The 15,775-nt window shown below is 44.4% G+C and overlaps 2 protein-coding genes across 10 annotated transcripts in view; both read left to right on the top strand.

Annotated features, from left to right (window-relative positions):
• MASP2 (MBL associated serine protease 2) overlaps positions 1-5,773 on the top strand; it is a 29,936-nt gene extending 24,163 nt beyond the window's left edge. For all 3 annotated transcript variants that reach the window (XR_010435784.1, XR_010435783.1, XR_010435782.1), the window contains 6 exons: positions 1,044-1,137; positions 1,259-1,325; positions 3,549-3,694; positions 3,799-3,905; positions 5,327-5,434; positions 5,560-5,773. The gene's annotated coding sequence lies outside the window, so the exon portion shown is untranslated. The remainder of the gene's footprint in view (positions 1-1,043; positions 1,138-1,258; positions 1,326-3,548; positions 3,695-3,798; positions 3,906-5,326; positions 5,435-5,559) is intronic.
• Positions 5,774-9,732: 3,959 nt separating this feature from the next.
• CASZ1 (castor zinc finger 1) overlaps positions 9,733-15,775 on the top strand; it is a 276,669-nt gene continuing 270,626 nt past the window's right edge. For all 7 annotated transcript variants that reach the window (XM_064678565.1, XM_064678558.1, XM_064678557.1 and 4 more), the window contains exon 1: positions 9,733-10,262. The gene's annotated coding sequence lies outside the window, so the exon portion shown is untranslated. The remainder of the gene's footprint in view (positions 10,263-15,775) is intronic.

Genomic DNA, 15,775 nt, shown 5'->3' with positions numbered 1-15,775 from the left:
TTAACAAATAATGGCCTGTCAGTGTAGTCAGAATCCAGCCTGATTTTCTGATTTTGTCAATAGTTAATAATTCCCACCTTTCTCCCTTACTCAGTGGAAGTATTTTTCCCCCCCAACATCAAGTTTCTCAGAATAAAGCAGGAATATAAGGAGGAAGAACAATTTCTCCAGAAATACCTACCATAAATAGAGCTTTCCATTCACTAGCAAGTTACCAACATAAAAATTTACCAATACCAAGCAGTCTATAAACAACCACCAGAGAAAAGCTTCACTTAAAATAAGAAGCTTCCACCCACACAAAAGTACCTGGAAATATCATTTAGTTCTCACACCCCTCCTAATCTCCTTAGTTAAAACAGCACCTAAGACTTCATTATAGCACCTAAAATATTTTAGGCAATTTTCCCATGATCCTATAAAGCCATGATTCCAACTATCTCATTTTCAACCCTGTTTGTTAAAGGAGCAGGGTTTCCACATTCCCTCTGCTTCGTGTCCTTGTTTACTCGACTCTTCTAAAACTGATTAGAACAGGTGATGTGTATTTTAATCTCTCAGCAGACACGATGAAAATCAGATTTTTACAAGTTTGGCTCTTGTAAAGACCTGAAAGGACCCAGTGGCCACCAGTCTGGGTCCTGAGAGCCCTGGTGTTAGGTGAGGCTGCTTAAAGTGCATGTCACTGAAACATCTGGGATCAGCCATCCAGGGCTGGAGGTGTCCTGGCTGCTCCTTACTAAACCAGTTCCACACACAAAGGATCAGCCTGCGAGAGAGCTCTGGGAGGAACTAAAAATGTTCGCTAGTGCCTGGAGCCCCAAACGGTGCCAGTCGGCCTCTCCGAGCTCCGAAGCCCCTGCTGGCAGTGAGCTGCTCGTTCCTCCCTTTGTTTGCGAGCTGTGAGAGGGTTCAAAGCACAGCAGCGGGGGTTATCTGCCGGCTCCACCCTCTGCTTTGAGTGGTACCTGTGGGAACTGTCAAACGTTTGCATCTTGTATGCAGGGAATGCAAAATTCCCTTCGCTCTGTTTTGTTTGGCAGGGTCAGATCAACCCATCTGCAAGTCGGCTCCCTTGCCTTTCTGGAGCATCCAGCAGCAGAGCCTGGGAAGGATTTCTGCCCGTGATTCTCAGAGGTATCGAGTCCATTCCCAGAGCTCAGTTCCTGGTGAAGATGTGCCAGGCATCTTCCAAAGGAATTTGATGCCTCTTCCAGTGCATTGGGATTCAGAGATTTTCTTTTTTTTTTTTTTCTAGCTGGTGTAGTAACTCCCAGTGTGGAAGAGCCTGAGCTTCCATCAGCACAGACTGGCATAAGCCAAAGGTTAAAATCCACAGACTGGGAACTGGTCTATAAAATCCACGTGTTAGTGTGTGACAGACCCTAAATATTGAATACAAACTTTAGAATTTATATAAGGGGATGGAAATAGACTCCTTCAGAGGCAAAGCCACAGGTGGCTTGGGTAAGGTGTAGCAACTATTCCTGTAACACCTGGAAGAGTGTGAAGGACAACTTTGGCAGGATCTGTTCAAAAGCTGTTTGGTCTAGTTTTCCTTCTCTGTTTTTTTTTTGTTTTCTCTCAAGGACAGGGGAGACAGTCTGAGCAGTGTTTTGCTGGTTTTGAATGATGCCCACTGAAGCAGGAGCTCAAGTATAGGACAAAGACTGTTTTTAAAACAGTTAGGCTTTACTGCCTGGTGATATTTTTTCGAAGTACATTTACTGGAGATTTATGTAAAATCTATCTTTTGTCTACTTAAAATATGTCAAATGGATGTACAGGGCAAAATTTAATGCATATGGGTTTTCATTATTTTAAATCATTTGCAATATAAATGATTTACTATGACATCAGACCTTTGTTCTTTGGCTGTCCACCATAAATTGAGGCCCACCCAAATTTCCAGTCTTAGCTATATTTCTGCATTCCCTCCCCCAGTATCTATAATCTCAGTTCTGTGATTCTTCATGTAAATGACTTTCAACAGGGAAAGGAAGGGAACACATAATTTGCCTTAATACAGGTAATTTTGAAAGAGGAGCAAGACCTTTACATGAGGAATAGTTGACAGCTGTGGAAAGGGGAGAACTAATGCTCGTAGAACTGAAAGTCATCCTTGATGAGAGTGGTGAGAGCCACTGATCACCCAAATGTGACCAAATGGACTTTTTGTGCACTTGAAACTGCCAGAGGTGATCGACTTCTATCTTTCTCTTTCTGAATTTTTTCATGTCTTTTTAGTGCCCTTACATTTATAATGCAATTAATTAATCAAACTCTGGCCAGTTAATGTTGCAGGCAACCACTTGGAAAACTGAGGTATTGGGGTAAGCCAGGCTCCCCAAGGTCATTCTGAAAGTCCACAGTGAAGAACTGGTGGCACCTGACACCCAGAACTGTGTTTTCATGACAGACTTACTCCTAACAGCCATAAAAATCTTGAAACACCCGGACTTTTTGGAAGACCTTGTGGAAACTGCCTTCATTATTGTGTTTGCCAGTTGTCCTGTGACAGTTAATGGATACAGACCTTTGGACCCATCACAGCCTATATTTGAAGCCTTCCCAGCCCGGTAGTTACTGAAAATTGTTGCCACTGAACAGCTCTTTTGTGGCTACACTACAAGAATTAAACCCCTGACCTCAGTGCAGTTTCTCATTCACTGATGTCATCTCAAAACCTGCAAGACTGAGACTCTTCAGAGCCTCTGATTTCTACTCATGACACTGAGAGACAGTTCAGCCTGAACCAAACATCACATTTTTGCAAGCCTACCACACCACATAAGTCAGCCTTGACACAACCCCCTTCCTGCTCTGTTTTCACAGTTTCATGCATTATTGCTCATGCATGTGGTTTTAAGAATACATCCCAAATCTGACCTGCCTGAAGAATTGCAGCAATTCTGAGCAATATCATAAATTACAGCAGCATCCTAAGGGGAATCTTCCTGCTGACATCTGGGCTATCTGTGCGATCCTATCGCTGCAAGTGTGGCTGACAAGGCCCATTTCTCTCTCTTTGCTGCCTTTCCCACAGTGCTTGTGCTAAACCAAACACCAGCACTGCCAGCAATTTAACCCTGGAGTCAGAGCAGGGGCAGATGATGTGGTGGGCCTGCATGTCCTTGCCTTCATTCAAGCTTCCAGGGGCTCTGCCACGACGAGATCCAGTGAGAAAATCTCGGTGTGGTTCTGATTTATGTGCAAGAGTGCAGAGGAGAGCAAAAGCTTTTAGTATCTTGGGAAGCAGCTAGGGATTAAGGCCAAGGAAAGGACAGTCATGTCAATTAGATCCTAAAAAAAGAAGACTCAAGTGGAAGTCCTGGCTCCTGAACTGTTTCTGGGCTGGCAAATGTTCACAGTCCTCTTGGCAGATCCTGCAGGGAGTTAATGGGCCCACTCAGATCCCCTCCCGCACACCACGGCGTCAGCTCGACCGTTTTGAGGGAGGCCTGGCTGTGATAATTCAGCATTGTGTCCTGAAATGAAATTAGGGAATGCGTTTTAATATTTTAAGATCTCTGATGCTTTCTTGTCAGGAGTCTCCAGTGAACCCAGCACTTCATTCCAGATGTGGCTGAGGGAAGAAAACGTCATGCAAAGTGCAAGGCTGACACCTGGAGGGACTGTGAGAGGCAGCCGGGGAGCCTGGAGCAGCCAGACATCCTGCAGCACACATGGCTGGGTGAGGAAAGCTCAGGGGGGTGGCAAGATCCCAGGATTTGGAACTGCTCTTTTCTACTGAAGGGGTGCTTTCAATATTCTCCCTCTCCCCTTTTGCTGTTTCAGATCTTCCATGTCTATTTTTAGGAGAAGAAACATAGAAGCTCTGACTGTGTCACCTAATTATTCACTTCCATGCTCAGGAATGTCTGGATCAAAACTTACCTTGCTCAGTAAGCTGCTACAAATAACACACAGTTGTATTTTCAATTGGTTGCTCTAATTTATTTGAATTGCTGGGTATCAGACTTCCTGCTGCTTTACCATTTGTGTAACTCTGTGTTGAGTTTCTGCAGCACAGACTTGCAGGGCAATTCCTGCTGTCAAAGCTGCAGCTGGAAGATTTGGCATTAGGTACAGCTTGTTCTTTTCATGTCTGGTTCTGCCAGCACCCACGGTGAGGCTTTTCTTGAAGCTGATCCTAATCAAGGAATGCAAGGCAGCTTCTGGGACAAAGTCTTCATGCTTTTGGAAGTTTGCTTTCCAGCCTGGCAATCACCCATTCACAGCACTTACTCAAACCTTTTCAGTAATCTCTCTTCTCTGCCAGGAATTGTCTCAGTATTAGTGAATGCTTGTTTTGCTTGATCTAATTTTAGCATATGTTAATAACTGAGTTATTTACTGTGCTGACATTACCATACATTTAGTGTCTCACAGACCCAAAGATTATATGTCCATTACATCTCTTTAATTCTCTTTGTCATTGCCAGTGTGGTTCCAATCATCATAAAATTTGCTTAGCAGTCAGTAGTTGTTTATGGAAATGGGAAAAATAAACCAAAAAACCCCACAACCACCAGTTACTTTCAGAACTGTTTTCTGCAGTTTTACCAACCCAGCTGCAGTGCAGCTCCCCGAGCCCCCACGTGTCCTCTCTGATGTACCTCAGTACTGACTGCACTGCTTTCCCCTCTAACCTTCAGACTCCCAAAGGATCTGGGACATTCAGTTCATCCTGATGAGTATATAAACCACTCCATACATTCCCCACCCAAACCAGTTAAAGGATGAGCCATGAAAACACTGGGGAGCAGAAAAGAGGCACTTTGAGGGCTTCAGGAGCAGCACAAGATTTGGGGTGTGCTGGGGGTGCTGCTTTTCAGCCCAGACACCTGGATGTCTAATTCCACCTCTGTGGTTACTGTTTCTTCAGTGCTTCTCATTAACTGCCGTGACTAACGAGGCAGTAACACCTTTCTCCCCCCACCCCCCAAGAATATTGCCCATGCTGGGTTGTCAGTTATGCTGAATTACACTGAATCCCTGCTCACTCAGTGATGTAGACAAATAACAATTCAAGATCAAGGGTGAACCCTGGCCACTAAACTTGTTTCACTTGTGACTCATTCCAGACTTAAAAACCTGGCTCTTGCTGACATTTTATTAACCCAATTTGTCATCCTCCTAACCCCCATTATCCAACCCAGGCAGATTATTTACTTTGAAAAGATGTGCAGATAGCTTCCATGCGAATCCTAAGTAGATCCAGGTGCCACAGCTAGATTCCAGAGGGAGTTACAGTCATGAGAGACATGTGCTGGTAAAATAACTTCTAGATGCTTCCAAACTCAATGACATTCTCCCTGTTTAGATTTTGTCTGGACTCTCCTTCCTGCAAAGCAGCCTGGCATCAGCATGGTGAAGTGCCCAAGTCCATACCTTCAGGGCTGTGTGTGTGTTCCCAAAGAGATCAGCAAAGGTAAAATTAGACATATACTAAGGCTGAGCACATACTAAAATATACTCCTGCTTTGGAGTTGGAATCTCTGGCTACCCCCTACTAAGATAGTCCCTTTGAATCTTTGCATTTATCCCAAAATAAAGCATTCAAGTCAAGAATTAGCTTGCTGCCTTCCAGAGAATTCATCATTTCCAGTTTGCAAGCTTGAAGAGTGAAATCCAGGAAGCATCAATAAATCTACTTTGACAGTGGAGTAAAGAGCTGCAAAAGGAGTAACCTGTCAAGGTAATGTGACTTAATTTCTCAGAGAAAGATCCATTTTTATAAATGAAATAAAAATGCCAGCAAAGTCAAATAGCAGGAAGTGTCACACTTGATTGTCTCTCAGTAGGACAGAAATTAAATAAAAAGAAGGCAAGGTAAATGACAGGGTTTTACATTTAGCAAGGGAAGTAATAACATAGAATAATAACATCCACTGAGAATCTATGCACAGCAACCCGGGTATGACAAAGGTGTGTGTTCCCACAGAAACATTTATTCAATGTGCACATTTTCCCTTGGACAAAAGGCAGGTTGAGCGCCGGGAGCTGAGGGCTGGTGGAGATGCTGGGATCGGACGTGCGGGGGCAGCCTTACCTGCGGATTGTCACGGCTCTAAACACCGCGGCAGGGCCACTGCAGGCAGCTCGCTTTGGCCTCCCAGCTTCCCATGCCAAGCTCTGGAGCTTTGCCCCTTTCCAAACAAGGGACCCATCCCAGGTTTCCTCATTCAAAGGGCGAGCGCTGTCCCTTTAAATAAGCGCCGAGATCTCAGCCCAAGCGGGGACTGGAGCCCAGGCTACCCACGGTTATGAAACCTCCCATTCAGAGCTCGGGGGCTGCTGCTGCACTCCGAGGTTAATAATCAGTTTTAATATTCACTTAGGGGGCTGTAAAAAAAGAATGAAAATTTCCTAATTTGAAAATGGACTTGATTGGCAGCTTTATTATCTCTGTAAGGTGCGTGGCATTCCACACAATCAAGTCGTTTTTTTAAATAATCTCACTGCTTAAGTCGTACACGCTGCTAATTGCATTTTAATAAGTCTCTTTAAAATCTTTCCATATTTTTTAATATCCTAATATTAGATAAGTGATTGCTGGGGACACTGGAGGGCACTGAAGTTTATAGAAAGAGGAACACCATAATGAAGCTTTATTGGGGTGGCATCACCAAACAATTGCTGTGATAGCAACACTCCCAAGCTTGGAAAAGTGCCAGGCATTCCCCCCCTGGAACTGACTCAGGCAGTAGCCTCTCTGGCTCAGGACTGACGCAGAAAATGGATGCTTTCTGGCTCATAAAATGGCCTCTTTCCGGCTTGGAAGTGACTGAGGAACTGTCCACTTTGGATTTGGAAAGGACTTGGGAACTGGTTTTTCTCCATTGAACAATGAGTTTGAAACACACTTTTGTTTTGCTTGGTTCTGGCTTGAAACTATAAAAGTTGTTGGTGTTTTTGGGTTTTTGTTGGTTTTTTTTTTAAATTGGGTCAGGATTAGGCAGAGAGAAAGAAGATTGTTTTGTCAGCTCTATACAGTAGCAGATGATGTGAAAGGCTTCAGTGGAATTAGAAAACCAAGGCTGCAAGTAGAATAGATGAACTTTCCATCTCAAAGATCAAACCCAGTTAAGATGAGAGAATATTTGGGAGAAAATGTACTTTGGTGTGGGGTTATGGAGTGTCTGTGTCTCACACAGGGGACAGAGTGTTATCCAAGAACACCAGTACAGACTCAATCACTCTAAAGTTAAAAAAAACCAAACAAATAAAATAAACCACCAAAGAAATCAGACAATAGTGGGGCTGAACTGACAAGCTCCAGTTTCAAGCACCCAGAACTACAGAATATTTCCAGCTCAGGTCCAACCAGGATCCTGTGTGTGCATCCACAGGGTGAGCTGTCCCAGCAGTTACAACCCAGTGGGGCAGGAAGGTGCCCCACGACGTTCCATGTGCAGAGTCCAACGTTTTCTATTGGAAGTCTGTCTTTGGATAAAGTGCTGTCTTCTCTATATATTTGTTTTCTCTATGTATTTAAGTTGTGTTTCTTCAAATTATCTGTTTGGCAACTAACGCCACTTTCAATGTAATTTAACATCATCATCCATGAGTGGGAAATATAATCCCAAATTAGTGTGTAACTGGCTTCTAGGGAACTTGACTGGGATAAAAGGACTTTTTTTTTTTTGCCCAAACTGCATGGCAGTGCCAAATTTTACATTATATTGCATTTTGTCCTCTGCAATTCGTGCACTGGGACCTGAGATCAGAAAGTTATTTTGAGAACAGTAATGACTTTAATGTATTGCCTGCTTTTATATGGTTTTTTTCCCCAAGTCTTGTCTTCTGAAATCATACTATAATAAATCACAGTGTCAGTTTTGGTTTAAAAAAAAATCAAGCTTCTGCCAGTTCAGTATTTAGTAAAGAAAAACAGAAAAAAATGTGATATCTTCTTAAAGACTCAAAACTTAGGAAAGAAATACAGAGAATCTATAATTGATTTTTTTTTCCCTTTCAAGTCTGATAATATTTAAGTAAAGTTGCTTTTGGAACCTAACTGTAACTTTTAATACTTGAAATGGACAATACTGATATAAACATCTTGCATTAGTTTGTTTGAAAGTGAGCCATTTTCTGACTAACTGAAGATCTGTTTGTCTATCCATGTGTTTCTTCTGCACATCATCAGAGAATCCTTGGACTCAGTCCATCGTATCTGTAGGTCTGACCTTATTCCCACTGAAACCCAAAGGAGTTCTGTCACTAACTCTCAGTTAAAAATGGATCAAGACCAATTTTGCCATATAGTATGAATAAGAATAATTTGTTAATACTAAATTTCTAATTACTGGTTGTGCATCTTTCTGGTTTTAAGGTGTATGAGGTGGCACTGTAAAGAAACCAATGTCTCTGGCATGAGCCATGAAGTAGAAAAGAGTTGTCAGTTTACAAAATTTCCTGTCTTCCTCTCTTCTTCTCTTTTTTTTTTTTTTTTTCCCTTCTGGAAATCAGAGCAGAAGGTCTTGTTTCGCACTGACAGGCTGGGAGGCACATGTTCAGCGAACTTCTGCACAGGAAGTAAATGTCCAGGTCATATTTATCCCTTTTCATGTGGTTCTTTTAATCCCCCAGATTGGGTTTCAGAAGAGTTTTACAGTTTCAGTTTTACAAAGCGAACCTTCCTTTAATGTTGGCATTTTAAAGAAAAAGCTTCAGTCAAAACATGTGTGTTTTACATCAGCCAGATGTGACGTTTGGGGGAACAGGCCACAATGTGGCAGCCAGCTCCTCTGTGAGAGCTGACGGGGTCGGTGTTGGACATCAAATGGGAACTACTGGTCCCCGGCTGGGGGATCAGCCTCCTGGCTCTGTCACCCAGTGCAAAAAGTTATAAAAATAATAATAATTTTACAAAAAGTCCCCAAGAAAGTTGAAGATCAGAGCATGGCCAGCATTGCTATAACTTGTGCCCCAGTAACCCACGTGGCCACATTACAGAGCACAGCCCTCCTGTGCACAGACCTGTACACCCAAAAATTTATTCTTGCCTAAAAATGGTTGAATTAAAACAAAGCAAGAGGCGTTAAGGGCAGCAGATGCACATTAAGGTGTCCAACACTGCACCAGCAGCCAGTGGCTACTCCAAAAATAAAACCTGATTCTGCACAACTTCCATGGAACATCCCTGTCCCTGTAATCTTCTCTTTCAAGGGTCTAACTTTTGCCATTTTAATTTAAAAACAAGCAATGAAACAGAATCTGAAATCTCTCAGCTTTCTCCAGGATTTACCTCACAGCTGTGCCAGGTGAGGCAGGTCTCGTTTTCAGCTGGACCCTCTAAATTGAGGTCAGCTGTGACAGGGTGGGGACTTTTTTTTCTGCCCCTAAAAGCCCTTCCTGGTAGTGTTTTGGGGGTATGGATGGAGTTTGCACTGGAGAGAAGGTTTCCAGCAGTCAGTGCTGTGGTTGTTGGGTCAGGGCTGCCTCAGGGCCTGTGTCTGGGGGAGGCTGAGGCCGGTTGAGGGGCCGCTGAGGCAGCTGCTGTTTCCCTCCATTTCCTGCCATTTTTGCCAGTCCAAGCACCCACCGGTGCCTCAGCAGGAGCAGGTGTCGGTCTCCTGCCATGGCTGCCTTTTCTCCTGCTCTGTGCAGCAGCATCTGGCTGTGTCATCTACACAGAGCTGTGCTGGTACCTCAATACTGGACACCGGGGCCACCATTTTGTGACTGTTGGAGCGCCCTGAGTGGCCCCTCAGGGGTTGTTGCTGCTCTGGGCTGAGGCAGTTGAGGACGAGCTGAGGCGGTTGAGGAAAACCTGAAGGGGACCTGGGGCAGTTGAAGGTGACCTGAGGCGGCTGAGGAAGAACTGAAGAAGAGCTGGGGTGGCTGAGGAGGAGCTGAGGCACCTGAGGAAAGGCTCAGGCAGCAAAGGAAGAGCTGAGGCAGAACTGAGGAATCTGAGGCCTAAAAATTCATCTTATCAGCGTGTGTGGCCTCCAGCCCCTTCAGACAGCAGGTGCCTCGCCCCCTGCCCCCGCCTCACAGGTGTCTGCCATTCCCTGGCAGGAGACCCCTGAGGGAACACCTTCAGGAGGCAGCCCATGGGAAGCTCACCACAGCGTCACTTTGGGACAGCCTGAGGAGAAACTTCTTCCAGAGACACCACTGCTGGTGTCACACTGCACTGGTGACATCTGGGAGATATTTGGCTGCCACCAAGGACTGTGTGGCACCGGCAGCCGTTCCAGGAGTCCTGGGAAAGCAGCTCTGTGTCTCTGCTCCTGCATCAGCAATGGGTGAGTATTTGCTCTATTTCCAAAAAATGCATCCCTATTTAAGCACCTTTTCTTGGTCAGTAAGCTGCAGAGCTGGCTTTTGAATCCTCTGGAATAACAACTATGGTCTCTTGAGTTGACACCATTAATTTTTTCCCTTTAAGTTTTGTGTCAATCCAAGGTCACTGGCCTCCAGGCCTGGGCTCTGCATTGATCTCCTTGAGGGATATAAATAGGTTTTCCACAGAGTTGCCTGCTTTCCTGACTGTAGCTAGGTATAGATTTTGTCTTTACTGTGGCTAAATGGTATGGTCAGATGGCTTGCAGTAAATTTGGCAGGGGGTTAATTTAGTGTCCTGGAGTCTATGTGACTGGATGGAGTGGGGCTGGAGTGAATTTGAAATAAGTATACTTTATAAGCTATCCTGCACAATATATCACTTCATAATATCCCTGGGAAGAGCCTATAAGACTGGCTTATTTGCTCATGAGGAGCTGGGTTGAGCAGGACCACGTCTGGGCATTGGGATTATCTGGATGGTGTACTTGGCTGGAGCAACTATCTGCCTCTCCTGGGAGCAGCAGAAATGCCATAAAAACAAGGAAAGCTGCGTAAATTATGTGCTTTTTGGACTGACTGTGCCAAGGCTGAGGTGTCTTTTAGAGGATTTAGCAGGTATTTTATTTGGTGGAACCAGAGTTGGCTGGATTTGTGTAAGCGTGCTACAAGTTTTTACTCAACTCATGTGCCCCCATTTCTCTTTGGCTGGTAAATGTCTTGATAGATAGCCCGAAGAAATCAACATAAACATACGTAGTTGTGTTTTTTCTTTTGAAGTGCGTGAGTATCGAGAGCTTGATTGTTATTTGTCCTTGGGTGTTCCTCTTATCTCCACTCCAGATTTTTACATCTTGTTAATTGACATTGTTGCTATCAGGCTCTGCCTAGCATTTTTTAAGGCACTCCGGCAGAAGTTAAACTTGAGCTGATACAAGTAGCAGAGCTTTGTGAAGCTCTTTTTTGGAAGTACCAATTACCAGCAGTTTCCTCTGATATCACTTGTATATCTGGCTCTTTATCACCTCTGTAAATTGGTCCTGAAAACAGGGAACAGCAGGCTAAGCTTTTTTTCTGCCATCATCCTGTTAAAGCTAGGACATTCACTATGGATAACTGGATTAACACCTGGCCAAATTCTTGTCTGAAAACTGCTCTAGCAGGGGACAGAAACAAACCCCAAAATATTATGATAGGAAATAGACTGATGACAACAAACAGCGACCCCCTTTCCATACCACTTGTCCCTCATCCAGCAGGAAGACACCAACAGTGTCACTGCCCAGTGTAGAAGGAAGGGAAGGCAGCTTTCCCTCGTGCCTTCAGCTCACAGAATTTGTACAACCAGGAGGAAAGTCTAATGGATGTGGCAGAAATTTAGGAAATAGAGAGTATGTGGTAAAGTCAGGACTAATTCTTTATGTGACTGGGTCCATTCCATTCAATTTGCCATTTGCCTTGCTTTCCTCTGCGGCAATCCTACAGCGCAGGGAGGTAATAGAAAAAAAATCCATCAGCAGCTGTGAGGCACTCGGCTGCTGTGGTCAGATAAGTACCACAGTGAAGGAAACTCCTCTAAGTATCTATTAAGGACAGCACTTCACAAGGCTCTTGCCCCTTCCATCCAAGGTGCACGAAGCATTCCATCAATGCTACTTGTACTCCTCCAATACCCCTGAGAAGCAACGCATTATAAATCCCATTTTACAGATGGGCGAACTGACTTTTCCCCAAGTCCCAGAGTGGTTCAGTGACAGAGCTGGGAATTGAACCATTAGACATTTCCCTCTTCATGACAGCTCTGTACAATCCCAGGACTCATTTATTTTCCCTATTAAAAAAGAAGTAAACAAGTATTTTCTTTCGGAGACCCACTGAGGATGGGGGATTGGGGAAAAAAATGGAAGTAAAATTAAAAATAAAATGACATAATTCCCTACTGGCCTGGAGTTGTCCAGTCTCCTTTACATTCACACTTCTCTTTGTTATGTTTCCTTGAAGTTGAACCTCCCTAGAGAAGGGAACCTCAGAGTTTCTGGTGCTGGGGAAGAAATGCTTCAAGAAAAAGAAAAATAATCGCAGCTGCAATGTTAAAAATAAGAAGCTAATCAAAGGCAGCCCATGTGGGCGCCACTTTCATCTCTCATCTTCAAAGAGGTGCAAACAAACATTGTCAGTGTGCCAAGCAGCAGCCTCAGCGCCTGATGATCCCATTACTCCTCCAGCGTCCACCCTCCCCTTCCATGCTGCTGAGCCTGTAGGCATGGGACTCCAGGATCTCTGCCAAGGTGGGAACCTCTAGTCACCAGAGGGGAAGCCACATATGGAATTCCTCTGTGGATCCAAATTATTTCATAACAAACATACTCGTGCCCTATAGATCATTCCTTGTTGCCTTTAGAGCCTTTCTAGTAACAATAATAGCAACTCTCGTTCCCTAAGATGCTGAAAAGACTCTAGATCAGAGGTTTTGTTCTGGTGTTTTGAGGGGTTTTGTTTTCCAAAGATTTGACTATTTTTAAAAATAATATCCAGGCTCTGATGAAATCCAGATGCACTTAGTGCAGTAGAAGAATGTGAGTTAGTAGTTAAAGTGATGGCACTTGGGGAATTTGGGGGAATTTGCAGTGCTGAGTCTCCTCCCAGCGCTCTTGAGAACTTGCCTTGAAGTCAATGCACCAAATGGGTTTGTGCCTCAGTTTCCCCGAGTTTACTTGCCTCGACACAGGCCTGGCTGTCCCTGCACACACTAATGCCATCTGTATAATAAGTTACCCAGCTCTGTACAAACCAGTTTAAGTACCAAACCCAACGTATAGAGTGATGCTGTGCCTGACCTAATAGCACTTAATGCACAACAGAGTCACCTCCAGTGTGGTAACACTGGGGCATTGCTCCTGTTCCCAGAATGAGGGCATGCAAAGAACCCATGTCTCTGTTTCATGGGGTGCAGCATAAGATAGTCTAGCTTGGATTAAGGGGAAGAAGGATAAATAAGGTGATGGGACTGAACTTTTTTCCCCCAGTATGAGATTTTCAGTGGATAAGTGAGAGTGAAAAAAGATAATTTGTTCTGTTTATATTGCCCTTCCTTGTTCAGTGCATGAGTGAAACATTAATCATGGATACTGCCCTCCTATGGAGAGGATCCTATGGAATGAGGATGCAAGAGACCAAATCAGCTCCTGGGCTTTGCCACTGCTCTTGTGAAAACTCTTAGGCTGCTTCACCAGCTGCAAAACAATGATGTTTTAGATAAATGGCTCTGAAAGCTATAGATTAAAACAACTAGATATTATTTCTCAGAACTAAACTGCATCTTGATGCTGCCAGAATCTTGGCAGAGAAGATGCCTTTACCACCTTGTACCTATCTGGGGCTTTCCTGCTCTGTCAACATCATGAGCAACATTCCAGTAGCTGCAGGAACGGTTCACTGGGGCAGTCATCCACCCACAGAAGCTCTGTGGGGCCTGCCCTGTGTTCACAAGGAGAGGCTGGGAGATGGAGGGGTGGGAGTAGAATTGGATCCAGTTCATCATAATGAGGAAAGCCTGTCCCAGCCAGGAAAGGATTCAATTAGGAGGCCAGAGGAACATGGATGATAATACAGGGAGGGCACCAGGACATCTGGGGCTGCCACTGCTGGCAAGAATAAAGGTGCTTTGCATAAGAGCAGGATGCAATCACAGGGGAAGAGGAATCTGCTCCCAAGTAGCACTGATTCCCCCTCCCCTCTACAGTGCACAACAAGGTACAGATTAGACCATTACACCCAGGGGAAGCCACAGAGTCGCACTCTCTTTTTCATGGACAGTAGCAGGAAATCAGTGGATTGGAACCAAATGAGGAGCCTTACTCAAACCAGATGTGACCCCAGGGAGATCAGAAATGCTGAGATGTTTTTGCTTTGACATATCCGCCAGTGCTGAGGGTGGGGGAAGGCCGAGGGTGGCAGCAGCCGATTAGATGCTGCTGGATTGTATCACGCTGGTAAGAGACTGGCTGGGCTTCAACACAGAAAATGAGAGGAGACCACTCTGCTGCTACGTAGTCAAAACCATGAATGTGTCCCGAATTTAACTGGCTCGTCACCTGCTTCAGCAGCAAGTCTTTGATCTGGGACCTTCAGAGCCACCCTCTTGAGTTAACCACATCTGTAGGCTACAGCCTCTTGTGATCAAGCAAGATTAGCGAAGGTACCCTCTATTTCCACACAGCAGACTTCATAAAATAATTTGAGTCAGAATCAGGGGAAATTAAAGCACAGAACTGTGGTGACATGTGCTGTGAAGTCCATTTTAAGTCCCAGCACCAAAACTACCACTGTCTGCATCTGGATCTTACCTTGGCTCTTCTGTGTCTAATTCTGACCTCCAACTTAATGGTAATTCATTTTCTAACCTCAGGAGACAGTGATGAGAGTAGCATTGAACTGGGTGGACATTTTGCTTAAAGACCCAGATGTAGAGTCCTATGATTAGGTGAGGTTATTTTTCCTACTTGCATGAGTCAAAGGCAAGTTCTGACATCAATAGTCTCCAAAAAGTCTGAAATTCTATGACTGTAAAGGCTCTGAAGTCAGGTCAGTACAAAGTAATCCAATGTATTCATTCATTTTCAGCTCTCATGATTATAAAAGCCTGATGCGTGAGTTTTTTGCTTATTTGATTCTGGTAATAATGAAATGAAATGACGGGAAATCAGTTGCTCCCCTGGCGCTCTCACTCTGTCTCTTCCTTCATCCTCTGTGTCTAAACAAGGAGTCCAGAATTAACTTCAGTTAGCATTAAATTCTTTCAGGCCTTGAAGACAGTGATCAGTGTGTCCTTTATTTTGTGCCAGGTCACAGGACATTTGTAACAAAAAGGCAAAATTCCCTTGTCCAGCTGTTTGCTTCCCTGCTGCCTGAGATGGAACAGTTGGTGAACTACCCTTGTGAGGAAGAGGCTGCAGGAGATCAGTGTGATTCACAAGGAACCCCTTAGTCATGGAGACCCTCTTGGTCCCATACCAGCACAGACTGTTGCTCCTTAGGGTGCTGCCTACCCTTATGCAAATACTACTGTCATATTTGGTCTGCTAATTATGAATATTTCTGTGGGTGAAGCTGTTCCTCTGCTATTTTTAGGAAGCCTGTGACTAGTCGTGTCCACTGAAACCATCACTGTTTTTCTGGTGACTTCTGTAGACTTTGGAACAGGAGGTTTCTGCTTTGCCTAGAAAATTATTCTGTCATGTTATATCTGCCCCACCAGCTGGAGGAGCTCACAAACAAAGAGGGGCTTAAAAGCCAAATCCTTTCTTGCTCTGTGCCCTCTACACATCAGGCAATTGAAGGACAAATGCTCCACTGTTTTGACTGGTAGAGTTTTGCACTCTCTTAGCAGAGGTGTTAATATAAAGTTTAGGAGGAGCTGGGCAGAGTGGAATTGGGTGAACTGGAAGGAAGCCTGTGTCTGCCTGCAGAATGTCTC

Source organism: Pseudopipra pipra, chromosome 22 (assembly GCF_036250125.1).
Source record: "Pseudopipra pipra isolate bDixPip1 chromosome 22, bDixPip1.hap1, whole genome shotgun sequence".
In the NCBI taxonomy this organism is placed as follows: Eukaryota; Metazoa; Chordata; class Aves; order Passeriformes; family Pipridae; genus Pseudopipra; species Pseudopipra pipra.
This window is presented reverse-complemented; position numbering and strand designations above follow the sequence as displayed.